Consider the following 6,000-nt stretch of genomic DNA (forward strand, 5'->3'; position numbering starts at 1 on the left):
TTTGCAATTAATTTAATATTAGATGAACATGAAGGAACATACTTCTCATCTCTGCAGGAGACAAGATAATTGGGGACACATTATTCTTTTATTCTGATTTGATAATATCTTTCATGTCTTGTATCAATATTTTTCTTGTAATATACGGAAGGCAGGGCATAAGTATGTACATGCGCACCTTTGTTATCTAAACCTGATGCTTCCACAGAGTAGTTCAAAGTATATCAGTGTTTTGAACTTAATGATTAACCCATGAAGTTACAGCTATTGTCTCTAAAATTATTTTTAAATTACGTAAAATAAAAAGACATATTATAACAACATTGTGTGAGAACCAAGAAATTTAATTGTATCGACACAATGACTAGCACATATTAGTCACTCAATAAAAATGTGTTGGACCAAATATGTTCTTCCCTTTTATTTTTTTATGTGGAGCCAGATAAAATAAAGCCCATTAAAACAAGAAGAGAAATTAACAAACAATAAATAAAAATTATCCAGATAAATCTGAGCAATTTTCTTTTCCCATAGTTGTTGTAATCAGAGTTGTCTGAAATTTTAATTCTTATTTTTTCTCTATCGAAGGGAGTCTCAAGAGAAAAAAAAAAACTTTCTTATAAAATTATGCATGATCTATATTGAATTTCCATGAGTGAGTGCTTTGACTTTACACCAAGGGGTAAACTGCCACAAATGCATGGCTTAGTTTCATTATGTTGATGTCATGCAAACATTAATTTACAAGGCACATCATTTATACTCTCTATATATTAACTCCTTCAAATTTGCTTCTGCAAAAAGATTGCATCATGAGATTCTTTTCAGATTTTAAGTGTCATTAATAGGTTCATGAATCTTTACCTGTATATCAAACTGTGTATTTAGGATCTCCACTGGAATGTTTTGTAGGTGTATGAAAGGTAAAGATAAAACTCGATTTCTTGGTTTATTACTTTCATTCATCTCTGACAAAATGGCTTCATAAGTTAAGGAGTTTCTTACAAACAAAACACAGAACAAAACCAGAAAGCAAAAAAATAGACAAATAAAAATTTCAAGTTTCCATGGCCACCACTCTCTCTCACTCTTGGATTCAATGCACGTTCTGTTAATTTCATCTACAGATTTATCTTGGAGGCACCCACTGTTTTATATTACCACCTCTATGACCCTGGACCAAGCTACCATTTTCAATTTTCTAGACTGCTGTAAAATCCCCTAACAAAATTCTCTTTTCACTGTTGTCATCTCCAATATATTCTTTAGAGAGAACATCCAAAGTAATATTTTTAAAACCTAAAAATAATGCTGCCCCATTACTTAAAAACCTGCAATGATTCCTCACTACAATTATAGTAACATCCAAATTTCTCACCATGGCAATTCCTGCCTGCTCTGGCCTCGGCTTACTTCTCTCTAAAGCCACCACAGCTTGGCCTACTTTCCTGTTCTCACAAAGCTGAGCTCTTTCCCACTTTGTTCAGGCTGCTGTCTCTGTTTGGAGCACCCTTCCTCTGCTGCTCAATGCTATCACCTTCTCAAACTCCAGTTCGTTACTTTAATGGCAACTCTTTGAGAAGAGCTTCTTGAATTAACCTATTAATATTCATAAACAGCTAGTCTTTTTTCACCATTATGTTTTTTATTCTAATACTACATAGCACTATCCACGTATTACAATTTCAGTGGAAGCTTTATAATTTCGTATAATTGGAACCAGTGGTTAATTAGATAAATACGCTCTCCACAAAACAACAACAACAACAAAAACAGTTTAAAAGTAGAATTAATAAAAATGTACATGCGTAAATTAACATTTTATTTTAGCTTAAAACATGCAGATGTGCTTTCCTTTTCTAATCTTTTGCCATAGGGTCAAGGGCTTTTTTTTAAGTATACTGTTGAATAACTGCAGTTATTCTAGATCTTTCTTGTACTAGCATAACCCATATTGTTTTGGCCATGATTTCAAGTTTTGATTACTTAATTTATGTCAAATGAGAAACCAAAGACAGATACCTGTAAAACTATAAGAATGTCCATTCATTTTAGATTTCAATTGATTCCTTTTATTATTTGCAGATGCAACAGCACACTTAATTCGAGTGTTTTAAAAAAATAATTTGCTTTGTTTTCCATGAATCATTTTAATGTTTTTCAAAGATTTTACTCTTTTCTCTCTGGTAGTAATCACACCAGGACTCCTTTCATCTTCTACTTTGTTCTTCTCCAGTGGCAAGGTTTTGTGGTCCAGACCTAGAAAGGCTGTGAACAACACGGACATTCTATTGGCTAGTCCCCAGTCACATGATCACACTTAATTACGGAGGAAGCCATAAAATACGTAACTCTGTGCTCAGGAAAAAGAAAAAATGGGTTTGATTAGCAACTAGACAGTCTTGGTAAGACTGTTTTTAAGTTTGATATTATGATACAACTGGGAACAGATGACGAAATTTTATAAGTAGTAGTTGTTCTAGAATGTTCCATGCTCTACTCTGTCTACTTGACTTATCCAAATCTTCTGGTAGGGATTGCTTTCAAAAGCAAACTAACAGAAAATATTACATATACACTACGGGGTATTTTTTATTGATATGTTATAGTTGTACATATTTTGGAAGTACATGTGATATCTTGATAGATGTACACAATCTGTAGGGATCAATTCAAGGTAAGTGATAGATATTATATTTTATTAATGATGTTCCCTTTTAGAAATTAGACTTATGAAGATAGGATCAGAAAGAATCCTCTTGAAAACAAAACAAACATGTGGGTCATAATATTAGTTTACATTATTAGTAAAATAATGTTATAGACACTAAAATACTAAAATAGTCTTTACTATTTACTAACCTACCAGCCTGTTCCCTTGGCTATCATTTACCTATGAGGTATCTGCAAAACATCTATGAGCTTGAATGAAATGGATGGTATTTGTGACTATATCAAGGTAGTTTTGTTGGCTGGAAATAGTTTCCACACAGATGATTAAGCCTGTGTAGAACCATTTGAAGGCACTGAAAAGAAACCAAATATATTTCATTACTCATTAGTCAGTCACAATTCCTAAGATCCATTATTAAACAGAGTTTGCTAGATTAATCACTATGCTAACATCTTAACTGGAAAGAGGATTAAATTAACCCATAATTTACATTGTTATTTCATCATGAATGAATGTATAAATTACCTGACTATGTAAATAACTAAAGGCATACAGGAGGGAACAGTTGAAATTTTAATGGCAAAAGTTGGAAAGAATAGAAAACTGTGGATGTAGGTAATGAATGAGCTGGCAGATTGGTGGTAGTCCTGAAGGCATTAGGGTAGTAGAAAGTTAATGATAACTTATAAATATAGATTCATCCCTGGACACAGATGTGTACTTCTTGCTAAGGTTCTGCTTGCTGCAAGTGTTGCCCTATTGTTTCTGCTCTAAAAAGCAATTATAGCCGTCCCTTAGAGTATGCAATAGCTACTTCCATACAATAGTCAATGATACCCTCTCCTGGTTTGATTGACATATCAAACATTAGATCAATCACATGTCAATGAGAAATCAAGATAGATTTTTTATATACTCCACAGGTGGCAGAGCTGCAATGAAGAGGGTGGAGAACCTGATATCAGAGTACCTGAGTGCAAATCTTAGATGTGTTACTTGCTAGCAATATAAACCTGGTAAGGTGACTACATTCTTTGAGCCTCGTTTAATAAGAAACTCTCTTATTATTTAGTTAGAAGTGAAAATTAATTTAACAATTTCCTAAACTAGGAAAAAAGCTATCACTTTCTTATAAATTGAAAATGCCCATGTTCTATTTATTATAAACCAACAATTTCACAGAATAGAGAAACTTTTGCCTGTCTGCATCAGGAGACATGCATGTATAATTTGAAGGTAGAAGCAAAAAGGTGAAAACAAATATTTATCATAGGGGAATGGATAAAAGTATTGTTGTAATATGTGTAATTAAGTTTAAAAACATGTTATTAAATATGTGTACATTATGAGTATGATGTATGATTTATACAGATGATACAATCCATATAAATCTTGGGCAATTCAAAAATAACATTGATTATAGCTAAATGTGTAATAAGAGACATTTAAAATAAAGGAAAAACATTTTAAACAAAAGAAACATGAAAAACTGTTTGGAGGTTTCTATTAAACATGTACCTGTCTCACAACCCAGGAATTTTGTTTCATTTCTACACAAGAGAAATAAGTATGTATGTTTCTGGAAAGACATGCCTAAGAGTGCTCATATTGGTCTTATATATAATAGCCAGAAACTAAAAGTAATACAAATGTTTATCAAAAGAAAAATGGCCAGTCTCACTGGGGTATATTTATATAATGAAATGCTGCACAGAAATAAAGACAATTGACTATTAGTAGACAAAAACATGCTTAAATGTTAAAAGATTATATTGAGCAAAATAAGTCAGGCACAAAGGAGTATATACTATGTTTATTCAAAATCCATGAAAAAACAAAATTATTGTATGATGATAGAAGTCACCACAGTAGTTACCTTGGGATTTGGGTAAGTACTGATTGAAAAGGTACAAAAGAAAATTTTCTGGAGCAAAGAAAACACATTCTTATGTAGAAGATAGCTATATGGTTGTATACATTTGCCAAAGATAGGACTGTATACTTAAGATTTGAGCATTTTAATGTTCATAGATTATACTGAATTTTGTAGAATGAAAAGATTGTATAACTTCTGTAACAAATAATTTTACCATGAAAATGCACACACACAAAAATACCCAATAAAAAATTGTAAAATCTGAATTTATCCTGAATGTTTCTCTTTATGGCACTTATTTCTAATAGATCTCCACTGCAGAGAGAATGAAAGAAGAAAACATGAACAATATTTTTATTTCCTTTTCATTCTAATGAGTGCAACAAAAATTTAAATTGAAATAGCAAAGACATGAAAAATAAAATTAATAACATTGAGGAATTAAGAGATACCAGTGAATTTGAAGTAAGTCCTCCTATGAATAGTCCCCCATGGTAAATGTGTATTTACCACCTTGCACATGATTCTAGAAAACATGTACACATCTGGCTTCCTGCTATTAGACATGAGTTTAAGAATTTTGACCTAGATATTTAAATCAATACACGTAAATCCAAAAGATTAATAGCAAAAGCTAAGAGTTCACATTAGCCCCTTGGCTCTCTTTTCTGCTAAACTAAAGGAGAAGGTTTGACTTAGCTTTCAGAGAGAATTTTTAAAGTCTTAGATGTAATAGACTTAAATGAGTCTCTTAGCATTAGTTTGTCAAGTTCAGGAAAGTCAGCCAAGTTAAGCTCTGAGGTATGTCTGGGACTGATGTAGTTTTCCCTCAGATACTTGTAAGGATTTTACACATAAATTAATGAATTAATCATGACAATGTTACAACACAGACTTCTAATAGTTCTCTAGTTGCATAGTTTCAAACTTATTCCTTTAAAGTTTTCAGAAACAAAAATTATGGCAAACAAATTGTAAATGATTAGTAAAAAATCCTGTTACCTGGTCCTATTTAATAGTACTGCTTAAATAAAAAGCAGAAGTAAAAACAATACAAAAACTCTAAATTAGTTATAAAAAAATATGTAACCTAATAAATGGTAGGTTACTTAATAAATTAGAAGAAGATGTATAATCATCCAAAAGTTGCTTATTAATGAACAGATGTCTGGAACTGACATCTGGAAGGAGATTTTTCAAGGTTACATATTGGGATCAGAACTTGATCCTCTTTTATTGACCTATTAATACAATTTGGATAGTGAGATATCAATCCCATCAAATGTATAGCTCAATGCTGGGATTCAAATAACTTAAAGAGAGCTGCATAACAAGTCATTGTTTTATTAGCTATCCATTGGTGAATAATAAACCTGCTACAACAATTTTATCTGCTCATGATACTGTTGGTCAGCATTTGGATTGGGCTGAACTGGGTGATTTCTTTTTC

The sequence above is a fragment of the Macaca nemestrina genome, chromosome 15 (genome assembly GCF_043159975.1).
Source record: "Macaca nemestrina isolate mMacNem1 chromosome 15, mMacNem.hap1, whole genome shotgun sequence".
Classification (NCBI taxonomy): Eukaryota; Metazoa; Chordata; class Mammalia; order Primates; family Cercopithecidae; genus Macaca; species Macaca nemestrina.